The sequence below is a fragment of the Eleutherodactylus coqui genome, chromosome 11, assembly GCF_035609145.1.
Source record: "Eleutherodactylus coqui strain aEleCoq1 chromosome 11, aEleCoq1.hap1, whole genome shotgun sequence".
Lineage (NCBI taxonomy): Eukaryota > Metazoa > Chordata > Amphibia > Anura > Eleutherodactylidae > Eleutherodactylus > Eleutherodactylus coqui.
This window is the reverse complement of record NC_089847.1, coordinates 123,225,320-123,239,744: the sequence shown is the minus strand read 5'-3', so window position 1 is coordinate 123,239,744 and position 14,425 is coordinate 123,225,320. Positions and strand designations below refer to the sequence as shown.

At 42.3% G+C, this 14,425-nt stretch overlaps 1 protein-coding gene across 2 annotated transcripts in view; it reads right to left on the bottom strand.

Moving 5' to 3' along the window:
- Positions 1-14,425, bottom strand: part of TSPAN18 (tetraspanin 18) — a 115,781-nt gene that overhangs the window by 86,003 nt on the left and 15,353 nt on the right. The gene's annotated exons all lie outside the window — the stretch shown is intronic.

Below are 14,425 nucleotides of genomic sequence, written 5' to 3'. Positions count from 1 at the left end.
GCTCCTGTGTGATGGCAGAGGAGCTTTGGGGGTCCCGTGTAAAGGTACCTTTAAGGTAACAGAACCAGGTGACTGATGGCCCGTGTGAATGGGAGTCGTCAGTCATTGAGCGACTGCCTGCATACTGTGAATAGAGGCGGGAGGCAGGAGGAGATCTCTGGCGCATTCACAGAAGGACTATCGCTCCTGTGTGACGGCAGAGGAGCTTTGGGGGTCCCGTGTAAAGGTACCTTTAAGGTAACAGAACCAGGCTGCAGATTCCAAGACAAACATCATTATTTACAAGGGTTATTATCCCGACAATGGAAATAATCGCCGTTTACATCAAGAAGTAATGAAGAGCGATCAAGAAACACGAAGACGAGACAGACCTGGATAATTGTTTTTATACTATTCCATGTCAAGAAGTCGTTGCTAGGCGAAGGGTAATCCAGCCGCCGCGATCTGTCGCCGTAATTATTTGTGTGCAACCAAGAAGCGACGTCAACTCAAGGAAATGTCATAAATATTCACCAGCTCCACTTTTCACTAATTAAGGCGGCTTTGATGCTTTAGTGAATTGTGAAATTGTAATAACTGACGTTCCCCTGTGGTTTTAAGCTGTCATTTTACTCCCCGTGCAGAGGATAAGAAGAAAGGAGGAAAGGAAAAATCCTCTCAAATGGCTAAATTTGTCAAAATCCCCCTTATGTTTGGGGAGATATCAGTCTCAGTATGAAGAGGGCAAAAACTCCCCGCAAGAAGAGGGAAATTTACGAAAGCTCTGAAGAATTCGCTAAGGAACGACGCCCCTAGTGGCTGAAATAATGTTTTTAACACCTTGTTATACGGACGGCCAATCTGTTCACATATATAATGGAGCCGATATAAGCCTTAGTTTGGTTTTGGCTGACAAAAATGAGGCAAAGATTGAATTACTCTCAAGATCTAGGGGAGAGTGTTATGGGCATGCTCTGTGACCTGTACAGGGAGAGGAAGGAGATAAGCTGTGACCATCGCCTATAAACCTTTATGGGACAGTGTTGTGGGCATGCTCTGTGACCTGTACATGAAGAGGAAGGAGATAAGCTGTGACCATCGCCTATAAACCTTTATGGGAGAGTGTTGTGGGCATGCTCTGTGACCTGTACATGAAGAGGAAGGAGATAAGCTGTGACCATCGCCTATATACCTCTATAGGAGAGTGATGTGGGTATGCTCTGTAACCTGTACAGGGAGAGATAGGAGGTAAGCTGTTACCATCACCTCTAGACTTCAATGGCAGAGTGTTGTGGGCATGTTCTGTGACCTGTACAGGGAGAGGAAGGAGATAAGCTGTGACCATCGCCTATATACCTCTATAGGAGAGAGATGTGGGCATGCTCTGTAACGTGTACAGGGAGAGGAAGGAGGTAAGCTGTTACCATCATCTCTAGACTTCAATGGCAGAGTGATGTGGGCATGTTCTGTGACCTGTACAGCGTGAAGTAGGAGAGTGAGCCATGACCATCCTCTACAGGGGGTATTGCGGGGATGCTCTGTGACCTGTACAGCATGAGGTAAGTGGATCAGCTGTGAACATCACCTATAGACGTCAATGGGAGAGTGTTGTGGGCATGCTCTGTGACCTGCACAGCATGAAGTAGGAGAGTGAGTTGTGACCATTGCCTATAAACCTCTATGGGAGAGTGTTGTGGGCATGCTTTGTGACCAGTATAGTGTAAGGGAGGAGGTGAGCTGTGACTATCACCTATAGACTTCAATGGGAGAGTGTTGTGGGCATGCTCTGTGACCTATGCAGGGAAGGGCAGGAGGTGAGCTTTGACATCACCTATTGTGAAGGTGGATCCTGTGTTATCTTTATATAGCTGTCACCTTTCAGTGTAATCCTGCCTGTGATGATAATGAGATGACCGTTGAGACGTTTTCTCTACAGAACAGGAAGTATCAGACTATTATTAGGTCTAGTGGTCGATGAAAGAACTACAGGTGTTCAGACTTTTTGTTTTTAATAAAGATGATGACATGAAAAAATAAAAGAAAATCTGAAAAATTAACAATAACCCAATAGGTCATTTTTGAGGACACTTTTCCTTTCACTGGGAGAAGTGGTAAATAACTTAGGAGGAATGATTATTCCCAGCAGTATGACCCTCCTGATCAGTTTGTCTGAGGTCAATTCGGTAATGTTTATATGCATATAAGTCAGTAGCGGCCCCAAAATTGCCTGAGGTCTCTATTAATGCTCATAAGTACAAACCATGCCCCTATGTGGCCCATTTATAGAACAGAGCTGCAAAAAGTGGCATTGTTGGCAGGTAGGTCGTTGCCCGAGAATCCTGCTGATCATATCTAGGATGTTGTAGGTAGTTTTCTCTATTGCCTACTGTCAGGTTGTGTTGCTGGCATCTGTTGGCCTACAGGGTTCCAGGAGAGCAGCTTCACAGGTCAGGGATAATTGAGCTGGCTGAGTGTGGAGTTCCTCCTGCCAGCCAATCCCCACGAGTCTGCTGCACATATTTTTATATATATATATATATATATATATATATATATATATATATACACACACACACACACACATACACACCAGCTGGTATCCCTTCACTGAAGGGTTTGTTGGTCCGGCATGCCTGTATATGTGTTATGTGTGAGAACAGTGTCTTGTCCAGTGTTTATGCAAGTGGCAAGACATTAGGTGTGGACAGTCCTGTTCTGTGTTTGTTCTGTCTTGCATGCTAGCCTTAGTGTGTTGGTGTGTAAACTGTGTCCTGTGCTGCTGGATCATGTATCATCTCTAGGCTAATGTGCCCCTTAGGTTCCAGTGCAGGGCCACCTTTATCAAGGCGATCACTCTGCTTGCAGGCAGGGTACTGGTTCATGTGGTCTCGTTAGAGTAGGGACCGCGAGACACGAGGACCCTTGAAGCTGGGCTCGCTGCTTAAGTGACTTGGCCTATTGACAAACTAATTCCTCATATTTATTACAGCAATTCTATGGATTATTATGCATGCGGGGATGTTTGGTGGGTGTGTTGGCCATCTTTCAGTTCTATGTTATGTCTGTCCGTGAGTCCAGGTTCCCGTATACAGTTCACTGTACTTTTGGTGCTCCAGCAAGCGCGTCCTGTTGAAACGCGATACCAATACTGCATACATGCTGCAGCGAGGTGTGCCCAGTGGACGTCACACCTACTCTTTGTCTTAGCCATGAACAGGACATATACTGAATGATCCCTTTATTAAACGTCCTGCCCCTCACAGTGTTGGAGCTTCCTTGTATGAAAATTACCCGTGACCCCAGAGTGCAGCAAAAATCCAGCAAAAAGGGATCCTGTGGATGGAAACAATTTGTCACCAAAAGGGGTCAGTGGAGGATGTCAGGAATCGTTCTAATAGGTTCTGTGCAGTCAAGTAAACGACTGCAAAGTACAATGCTGGTGCTTCCAACTAATGTGTCCGAATGCATAACTTGTCATTCCTTAGCACGGATGGGCTATAACAGCAGACGACCGATTCCAGTGCTATGGTGTCTCATAGAAACAGAAAGTCGAGACTCCAGCGGGCAAAAGAGCACAAAAATTGTGAGGCTGGTGGATTAATGGTGTGGGGAAGGTTTTCTTGGCTCAAACTGGGTCTTCTGATATCAGTGAATGTACGCCAATGGTGAACTGACGCAGCTCCACGGGCCAAAGAAGGTCCAACTTGCTGGGGCAATGCAATTCCGACCGCACTGTACGCTATTAAAAAAGTGAAGGAAAGGGCAAGTGCACAACGTTTGCATGCAATCTGGGACCTGAATGGGACTGAACTGCAGTACTCAGCACATCCTCTATGAAATGTACGGAGCTGTGCCTGGTAAACAGTACAAAACCAGTCAATAGATTGATTGAGGTGTCAGAAGTTAATCCTGCACTAATCTAATATTGGCAGCTTATCCTAGCGATACACCATTAACATCATAGCCCCCTTTAATAACTTTACTCCACTTCTGCATATTATGGGCTATAAGGAAATTTGGCCTACAAATCTACAGTAATTCAATGTCCTCGATTAGTCGAATTGAGATCTGGATTACTAGCTTTCTTGTACATAGTCCCCCCCCCCATCCCCCCCTCCTCGTTTTTAGCCTCCATCCCCAGAGGAGTGAGCCCCTAATATATAAATGTGCCTTCCAGCAGTGTCCGCCAGGGTAACAGAACCAATTAATAATAAGAGAAACTGAGGTTTTACAATAGAATTATTTAAATCACAGTAAGAGAAAGTTTAGCGTAGCGGCGTGTGATTCATACATATGCATTAGCCTCATTTGCATGAAGGTCTCATTAAACTGCTTTAATTGGCACGATCTTATCCCAAGGACATGGTGTTTTGCAGATTTTTAGAGGTAGGACAGGCCGGGGGCATCACGTCTGCTTTATATTATCTCATGTACACAAGAACACAGGGATAATTGATACTGAGATTCAATGAATCGGTTAATTGCAGAGAGGTGAGGATTTTTCGGCACATTCTGTTATTTTTCCTTTTTCATATTATTCATTAGGAAAACAAGATGCAAATTTAATGGTCCCTAATATTTATTGTCCTGGATCTCTGAATCCTCCCGTCCTCCTCTGCCATCGCCAATGTGATTCTCTTCATTTGTTCATTACATTAATGAATTCATTTTTACACTTCTTTCTTTTAAAGGATATTTCCATTTTTGCAAGTGCTGAACAGGCAGCCGACCAGCGCCCCCCCAAGGGCTAATGGATGGACACGGTCTATGGAGTCTCAATAGGGCTGAGATGAGGACCCATGGCGGTCCCTGAGGCTGAGCACTAGGTGTTCCATTGACCACTTTACGGGTGGCTTTACAAGGACCAACTATCATCTAAATAGTCACTCAAGATAGTCGCTAGAGCATATGAAAGACTTTGTGCGATTGGTATTCACTGTTGTTCAATCTCACAATCGCTGAAACGTTGGGCGCGTTCGCAAAAAACCAGCGGATTTTCACTAGTAAATCTGCCCCAATGTGTCCAATAATAGCACTAACATCAGATAACCATGGATTCAGAAGATCTGCATATTTCAGAGCTATGATCAGCCTTCTACAAAACTCTGGTCAACATAGTGCATTATGGGTAAGTGGATTATAAGTATAGCTGCTCCGTGTATAACATTAGGTCATCGATACCAGCTTCTACATGTTCCAATTCTACACTGAACTATAGACAGGAGTTCCCCTACTGAGCATGACTTTTAGTTTTCGGAGACCACAGCTACCCATTGGCAACAATGGGCATCCATTGGTTTTAATGGACATCTTATAATGTGCATTTGCTCTACACATAAGAGGGGACTTTAAGTAAATCAGTTCCCCTTCCTTGTAAAATCAATCAACCCTTTTGTGATCCTACTCCACACCAGTAATGGCTGCTAGTGTATAAGGGCTCTTGGGTGTCTGCCTCACCCTTGTAAGGTGTAGAACATATTTAGGACTTGCACATCAGTGCTAAGGGGGTTCCGCTTTACTGCTCTATTAAGGGAATAGGAAAACAGCACACACCGGCCAAATGGATCCGTCTTATGATGAAATCGAACGGACCCCACTGACCATAATGGGTCATTTCAGTTCTGGTCTGGGCTTTCACAGGATGTAATAGTGCTGCAGCCAGCGTTACTTTGTGCTTTATTTTGGTGGAATTCAGTGACTGAAGCTCTGAATGGAGCCTCCGACATTGATGTGAACTGAGCCCTACCTAGATCCCCTATACCTTCTCCGAAGCCAAGTGGGCACAGGTGCTTGTGCCAGACCTGTTTCCCATAGCAATACAAATGGCAGATGCCTTAAAGGGGTTTCTCATTAGAAAAAATAAAGAAGTCAATACTTACCTATTGCTCACTCGTCAGTCTTCTTACCAAGAAGAAAAAGGAGGAAGAAGAGGGAGGAGAAGGAAAAAGACGAAAGGAGGAAGAAAACGATGTAAGAAGAAGATGGAAAAAGGAAGAAGAAGAAGGCAAAGGAAGCAGAAGGAGAAAGAAGAAGGAGGAAAAAGAAGGAAGAAGAAGAAGACAGAGATGAAGAAGGAGGAAGGGGAGGAAAAAGAAGGAAGAAGAAGACAGAGATGAAGGAGGAAGGGGAGGAAAAAGAAGGAAGAAGAAGAAGACAGATGAAGAAGGAGGAAGGGGAGGAAAAAGAAGAAAAAGAAAAGGAAAGAAGGAGGAAGAAAGACAGGGGAAAAAAAAGAAGGAAAAATATTATTTTTCCCTTTTTTTCCTCTTTTTATTCATTAACTTTGCCATAAAACAGCTTCAAAGTACTTAGATGCACTCTGAGGTGACATAAGAATGTTCTGCGGGCTTTTATGGCTTTTAGACAGAGCTATACACCAGTTTTAAGAGTATTGGTAAAGTTCTCGTTGGTTCTGACTAATTTAGACTGAACCAAACTTTTTGCTAAAATTCGGCAAACCAGCCAAAACGAACTGATTGGCCCTGGTAAAAAAAAAATTAGCCCATCCTTACTACCGTATGCTGGCGGTTTCCCTTGACATTGAATCATAAGCAATCTCTTCTGTTTCTAAGGCCCCCTGCACACTGGTGTATTTGGGATTGTGTGCTGTCCATGCTAACCCACAGACAGCACACTGCCCCATTATCGGGCTACGAGGCTATGCCCATTGTCAGTAAAGCTTCCTGCATTGTCCTAGCTCACCGATCTATCAACATGCACCCTCAAAGGGTTAAATAACACATTCAGCTCTGCTACATCTTCACCCACAAGGCTTCATTGCAGACTTCATGGATTCCGTTCAGGTGGCATTCCTCCTCCAAGTTCATTATTGCAGCAGATCGCTCGCCCCCAAACCTCGGGCAGCACTTTGATGTGTATATAGCCTTCCCTGTTTGTATCCTGTAGCGCCCGATCCAAGCCCTGGGGACCGTATGATGACATGAAAGACATCAGACCTGTCCATCATGGAGCCCGCAGCTCTATAAACAGGATGCATGCTCACAGATGAGAGAGACAGACACATCTCCCCGGTGGGGTCTGAACCCGGCCCTCCAGGTGTGCCAGCCAATTTATCCTGCCACCTGCACCACCAAGCGACTTGGCAGGGATTAGAAACTCTGTATCCAATTTGCAGCCTTGGCACAGCGCAGATTTCATTATTAGGAGCTGGCTGGCGGTCTTTACCATTTAATATTTTAATAGGTATTTATTTAAATGGCGCGGTGGAAAGCAAACGGCAAAGAACATTAATGGCGAGAAATACGGTTAGAGTCTACTTCCCCCGAGCAATGAGGTAATGGAGGACAACGCGGACTCCGCTTCTGGTGTAAAAAAGTCACAATTTTTGCAGAAGCAGTTATTTGCCCAAAATTTGTGATTTTTTTTTCTTTCTGCGCTGACTCTTTTTTAAGAGTGGGCGGGGCTTACAGGATGGGCGTGGTCTCCAAGACCTACAGATTTATGCTGAATTTACACAAAAAACTGCCATAAATTCGACCAAAAATATACGCCTGGTCGGACCTGGTGAACATTTCTCTTACGGTGCATGCAGGAGTCGAAGATGTGCGGAATACGTAAAAAGGCATCCTTATGTATTAAACGAACGGCGTGTCGGGGAATCTGTATTAAGCCCATCATCGGAAATGCCAGGCTTAGTAAATTTCCCCCATCGATCCTGAGCATGGATGCGTTATAACAGCAGACGATCACTTCCAGCACCATTGGGTCTAAGAGAAACAGAAAGATCAGAATTCGGCGCAAGCAGCATGAACCGATGACTCCTTCCTGTCAGCTGGTCAGAACATGTCAGCACCTCCATGTTAATCTGCGGCAACTACAAGAAGCTTCCTGTCCGCAGGGGCCGATATTCCTGCAGAAGGATTTCATCACTACAAATGAATTGCTGCGGCTCCAAAGGAGTCCAACGCGCTACTAGATGGGGGCTTTAACCCTTTGCAATCCAATTTTGGATTCAGGGTTTCCTAGGGAGCTTTCTCTTTCTGCTATTATACAACAGCACCATCTGCTGGCTTGAGCCAGTACTGCAGTACGGGGCATGCTAGAGAGGCCCCCGACAACAGAGCGGCCACTAATATACAGTAAGAATACCCTGCTGGACATATTCCGACATCGGAGCTGTACAGCCTTCAATCAGAATGTCTTTAGACGTCAGACAGTGGATTGGAAAGGGTTAATAAAGTGACCACAGTGTATTTTGCAATATCGCCAATACTCCGCTACAAAGAGCATTACCCCATATCAGACCTTTCTCTCCTCCGGGGAATGCTGGGTTACAACCTATACACAGTTGTACTTGACTTCTAAACAGCAAACCTTAATTGCATTGCTTCCTCCATATTACTACCGATCGGATGTCTAGGAAAGCTGAATGCAACCCTACTAAGAGTAGCAGACTTTTGGATTGTGACCCAGCTTTCCTAGGAACAGATACTAACAAAAAGCTGAAAGGAATTTCTACCTACTTGACGCAAGAAGATAATGCAAGGACTTGGGAGCTTAAAGGGGAAAAAATCTTTGAAGGGTTAAATGCAAACCGCAGCAAAAGGGAAAGCGCAGTTTTAGTGGGATTCGGTTAAAATCCTGCAATAACATCTAAACTGTGCTGAAAGACAAGGTTCATGTAGCAGCTATAAGCCGCACTCTGTTTGCATTTGGCAATCCCTTGTGTAGAAGGAACCAACAGCCTGCGGAGTCCCAGGGCTGATATAAAGTTTCATGAGTGAGGCTGGAGTGCTGTGCGGGAGGATGATAAGGTTTCTGGAGGGGCGCAGGGGCTTAACTGGACTGATTTCTAAACTTGTTCATTAGAGAAGCAAATCCCTACTCATTAATGAATCTGTAATAGCAGCACTTTATAGAGATCCCAGCGGCAGCAGAAAGAGAACCGACAGGGGAGGGCGAGCGTGTTGTGTGTGCTTATGGGATACAGACTGTGGCGGTATAAAGAGGGCACAAAGTAAGAAGTAACCCCCTATGGTACACGTGGAAGATGGTCAACTCTGAATTTAGTCCTCGAGTTGTCCTCTTTTGTCACACTGTGAAAAATTATTATAAAGACTCTTTCACATTTGCGCTATTTATTCCGGGAGCCGAACAAGGGGGAAGACCAAAGCGCTGGATCTGGAACACGCCATACCATAATGGTGTTGGGCAGACCCCACTGACTATAATCAGGTATATCCGGCTTACGTCCAGCTCTCCAAGATGAAACAGAGCAGCATGCTGGACATTTTCATCTAGGATTCAATTCTGAATCTACACTGAAGAATCCATGCCCTTAAGGGTTAAACTTGTTTCTGGAATAGCTGGGTGAGTGGACTTTTCAAAAGTTCAGGTTTGGCCGGTTAGTTGAATTTGGGCAAAAAGCTTGGTGCTGCGCAAATTAGTTTGAACCGGAACTGAACTTCATGATTACCCCTAAAACTGATTTATAGTACTGAAGAAGACGAAAGAAGGAAAGAGAAGATGATAGAAGGAAGAAGAAGAAGGAAGAGGAAGAAGAAGCAGAAGATAAGAAGAAGGAAGCGTAAGAAGAAGCAGAAGATAAGAAGAAGAAGGAAGAGAAAGAAGAAGCAGAAGATAAGAAGAAGAAGGAAGAGAAAGAAGAAGCAGAAGATAAGAAGAAGGAAGAGTAAGAAGAAGCAGAAAATAAGCAGAAGAAGAAAGAAGGAAGGAAGAAAGCAGGAACAAGAAGAACAAAGTAGATTCTTCTTCCTCATCCTTTTTCTTTTACTTCTCTTTTCTTCTTCTTTCCTTTAGGAGAAGAAGGTTCGGCCAAACTTAGCAATGTTCGTCCCAAAACAGGATTTTGGTTAGCTCAACACTAGGTGGGTATCAAGCAATATGGCAATCTTTACAATGGTGTACAAAGTGTAAAAGGGGCCACGTAGCAAAGATCATAGTATACCCCCATTAACCCTTTCCAATTCACTGTCTGACGTCTGAAGACATTCTGATTGAAGGCTGTACAGCTCCGATGTCTTAAGACGTCCGGCAGGGTATTCTTACTGTATATTACTGGCCGCTCTGTTGTTAGAGGGGGGCCTCTCCAACATGTCCCACACTGCAGTACTGACTCTAGCCAGCAGAATGCGCCATTGTATAATGGCAGAAAGAGAAAACCCCCTAGGAACCCCTGAATCCAAAATTGGATTGCAAAGGGTAAAGGGACGAGTTTTGCTACCTAGGACAGAAAGGTCTGGTGTTTGCTTCTAACTATCGCTGACCCTCAGGCCATTTGTCACCCACTTGGTTGCCAACTACATGTTCCTCTGGAGAGCACTCGTTTATTATGTTTACATGGGCAGATGATCTGCTGTATGGCGACAAGTAATTGTTAATATGATGACATTTGCTATCATTGGTTGGTTGTATGTCTCCATTTTGCTACAAGGATATATGTGGCTGGTCAGCCAGCATTTTTATGCTCACATAAACTAGCCAATCAGCCACTGAATGATAGTTTGCTAGTTCGTCGGCTGATGGTTGGCCTATCCTGACATGGGTGGGGAGGGGTATCATCTCTTCTTAAGGAGAGCACCTAGAAGATGTGTGAAGAGACTTATAAGGTGACGCATGCTCCTCTGGGAGATGCATCTTTCTTATTTGCATACCGCCTGACATATAATGCCCGATAGTGGGACCGTGTAAAAGCACTTTAATAGCAAAAGAGATGGAACCAAACAGAGCTGGGCCCTTTATCTACAAGGGCCGTCTAGCAGCAGCAGGAGTTGTTAGTACGGTATATACATCCATGGCACGCAGAGATATCGTAACCCAGCTTTTCTGTGTCTTTCAGGGCTCTGGGAAAGCTGAGTGATCACATTATGTGGCTAAAAAAGCGGTCCTGTATTCCTTACTTTTGCAAGTTATATTTTCTGTAAACTGCATCATAAATAGCTCCAGAATCCCACATATGTATCTTGTTATCGTCATGTACTAATATTCCCTATAAGTAGAGAGCTTATGTATCATGATGCTTCATGGGTTTTAGAGAACTCGCAGGACATTCTCACGTTTCATCTGTCAGCAGCTCTGAATCAAACAGGACAGCCGGGAGATTTGAGGCACCTATCACACGGTAACATGTGGGGCGTGAAATCTCAACTAAACCTAATACCCATTAATCCAGAGAGCTCACAGCATAAAAATCAGACATCATCCAGACCAGAGTTCTAGGTCGTCCTGACAGGCGATAAGAAATACCAGATTCTTACATCTTACAGGAATGTTCAACAAATCCCTTGTACAAAAATAACGTAATTCACTCCGTGGCGAAACTAAAGATAACTTCAGATACACAGAACTCATATGTATAAAACTGCCCCCTATGTACAAACAATGGGTACTATAATACTGCCCCCATGAACAAGAATATAACTATTGTAATACTGCCCCCTATGTACAAGAATATAACTACTATAATACTGCCACCTATGTACAAGAATATACCTACTATAATACTGCCCCCTGTGTACAAGAATATAACTACTATAATACTCCTATGTACAAGAATATAACTACTATAATACTGCCCCCGTCTACAAGAATATAACTACTATAATACTGCCCCCTATGTACAAGAATATAACTACTATAATACTGCCCCCTATGTACAAGAATATAACTACTATAATACTGCCCCCTATGTACAAGAATATAACTACTATAATACTGCCCCCTATGTACAAGAATATAACTACTATAATACTGCTCCCTATGTACAAGAATATAACTACTATAATACTGCCTCCTATGTACAAGAATATAACTACTATAATACTGCCCCCTATGTACAAGAATATAACTACTATAATACTGCCCCCTATGTACAAGAATATAACTACTATAATACTGCCTCCTATGTACAAGAATATAACTACTATAATACTGCCTCCTATGTACAAGAATATAACTACTATAATACTGCCCCCTATGTACAAGAATATAACTACTATAATACTGCTCCCTATGAACAAGAATATAACTATTATAATACTACCCCCTATGTACAAGAATACAACTACTATAATACTGCCCCCTATGTACAAGAATATAACTATTATAATACTGCATCCTATGTACAAGAATATAACTACAATAATACTGCCTCCTATGTACAAGAATATAACTACTATAATACTGCCCCCTATGTACAAGAATATAACTATTATAATACTGCATCCTATGTACAAGAATATAACTACAATAATACTGCCTCCTATGTACAAGAATATAACTACTATAATACTGCCCCCTATGAACAAGAGTATAACTACTATAATACTGCTCTTATGTACAAGAATATAACTACTATAATACTGCTCCCGTAAGTACAAGAATATAACTACTATAATACTGCCTCCTATATACAAGAATATAACTACTATAATACTGTCCCCTATGTACAAGAATATAACTACTATAATACTGCCCCCTATGTACAAGAATATAACTACTATAATACTGCTCCTATGTACAAGAATATAACTACTATAATACTGCCCCCTATGTACAAGAATATAACTACTATAATACTGCCCCCTATGTACAAGAATATAACTACTATAATACTGCCCCTATATACAAGAATATAACTACTATAATACTGCCCCTATGTACAAGAATATAACTACTATAATACTGCCCCCTATGTACAAGAATATAACTACAATAATACTGCCCCCTATGTACAAGAATATAACTACTATAATACTACCCCCTATGTACAAGAATATAACTACTATAATACTGCCTCCTATGTACAAGAATATAACTATTATAATACTGCATCCTATGTACAAGAATATAACTACAATAATACTGCCTCCTATGTACAAGAATATAACTACTATAATACTGCCCCCTATGAACAAGAGTATAACTACTATAATACTGCTCTTATGTACAAGAATATAACTACTATAATACTGCTCCCGTAAGTACAAGAATATAACTACTATAATACTGCCTCCTATATACAAGAATATAACTACTATAATACTGTCCCCTATGTACAAGAATATAACTACTATAATACTGCCCCCTATGTACAAGAATATAACTACTATAATACTGCTCCTATGTACAAGAATATAACTACTATAATACTGCCCCCTATGTACAAGAATATAACTACTATAATACTGCCCCCTATGTACAAGAATATAACTACTATAATACTGCCCCTATATACAAGAATATAACTACTATAATACTGCCCCTATGTACAAGAATATAACTACTATAATACTGCCCCCTATATACAAGAATGTAACTACTATAATACTGCCCCCTATGTACAAGAATATAACTACTATAATACTGCCCTCTATGTACAAGAATATAACTACTATAATACTGCCCCCTATGTACAAGAATATAACTACTATAATACTACCCCCTATGTACAAGAATATAACTACTATAATACTGCCCCCTATGTACAAGAATATAACTACTATAATACTGCCCTCTATGTACAAGAATATAACTACTATAATACTGCCCCCTATGTACAAGAATATAACTACTATAATACTACCCCCTATGTACAAGAATATAACTACTATAATACTGCCTCCTATGTACAAGAATATAACTACTATAATACTGCAGTAAATGTTAGGTGGACTGTGATGAATATTTTATCACCTTAATCATGGACTGGGAATGTGATACACTATAAATGATTTAATAAGGGCAAGCAGTCATACATATATTAGAAAGTTGTGGAACTTTCCATGTTCTTTCCAGCAGTCGCTGTTAGCTGCTGCTGAGCACAACCTTCGGTCTTCCTATTTGTTGTAACATGGGGTATACGAACACTGCACAGGTTGCACATCAGCAGCTGCCACTTGATGGACAGCCGCCGCTCCGCAGCCTTGTATTACGGGGTCCCTCCTCAGCACAGATTAGTGCTGCATTTGGCAGAGTGCAATAGACCCTGGATACATAAAACTGTCACCATGGGTGGCAACCCTGCCATTAACCTTCTAAAGAAAACATGCTGCACATGATTACAAGCCAACGTGTCCAGCCTGACAGAGGGCGGCATTTGTAGATTATTTATACCCTTATAATACACTGCGGGCAGGAATATAATATAGAAGGCGTGTTACACTGCTGGAAACTGAAAGCGTGACACCCGGAGAGAGCTGCAGAAAATGTATGTAAGTCTCCATATGAAGATACTGAATTATGAAAGATTGTATGAAGTCCAATTATTTGTATGCAGTCTATGGGACCCCTTGTTATTAGAAATACCTCATTGTTTTAGTCCTACAGTGTGTTGTGTAAGAAGGTCCTTTTTCTGGCCCCAGATCGTAACTGACCAGGTTCGCCAAATCGCATAGTTCAAACTCCATACACCCAAAGGTCTGACTTTGAGAGAGATTGGATGGTTGGAAATGGGGCATCATATCAT